Source organism: Nanorana parkeri, unplaced genomic scaffold (assembly GCF_000935625.1).
Source record: "Nanorana parkeri isolate BGI_ZX_2015 unplaced genomic scaffold, ASM93562v1 scaffold968, whole genome shotgun sequence".
Lineage (NCBI taxonomy): Eukaryota > Metazoa > Chordata > Amphibia > Anura > Dicroglossidae > Nanorana > Nanorana parkeri.
The window spans coordinates 260,289-260,674 of NW_017307236.1; the positions used below are offsets into that span (position 1 = coordinate 260,289).

At 50.0% G+C, this 386-nt stretch overlaps 1 protein-coding gene across 1 annotated transcript in view; it reads right to left on the reverse strand.

The window, feature by feature from the left end:
• The window catches only part of VGF (VGF nerve growth factor inducible), a 10,960-nt gene extending 10,665 nt beyond the window's left edge, over positions 1-295 (reverse strand). Inside the window, exon 1 of the mRNA XM_018566681.1 lies at positions 247-295. The gene's annotated coding sequence lies outside the window, so the exon portion shown is untranslated. The remainder of the gene's footprint in view (positions 1-246) is intronic.
• Positions 296-386: the final 91 nt, after the last annotated feature.

Below are 386 nucleotides of genomic sequence, written 5' to 3' on the forward strand. Positions count from 1 at the left end.
GGGAGCAGGAAAGGCAAAAGGCTAATGCTCTTATGATAATAAGATGTGTCAGTACATGCGTCACTACTCTCCCCTATTCATTAGTTGCATTTAAACCTCTCTGGTCTGATTAGGGAGCCCACGTCACTTCTATCACAAACAATTGGCAATTTGATTTTTACAGACAAAAAAAACACAGAGTGGAGAGGACATGGAGCAGGCAGTGAACGGATTACACACATGCAAAGCTATGTAGGGAGCTCTCACTTGTTGCCCGCAGCCTCGGTGCGCTCTCTCTCGGCTCTCCCCGGCGTCTCTATGGCTCTTTCTCCGGTGTTTCTCGTGTCTCCTCCGTGCAGTTTCAGCACCAGGGACAGCGAGCGGCCGCTTTAAATACCCACCCACCC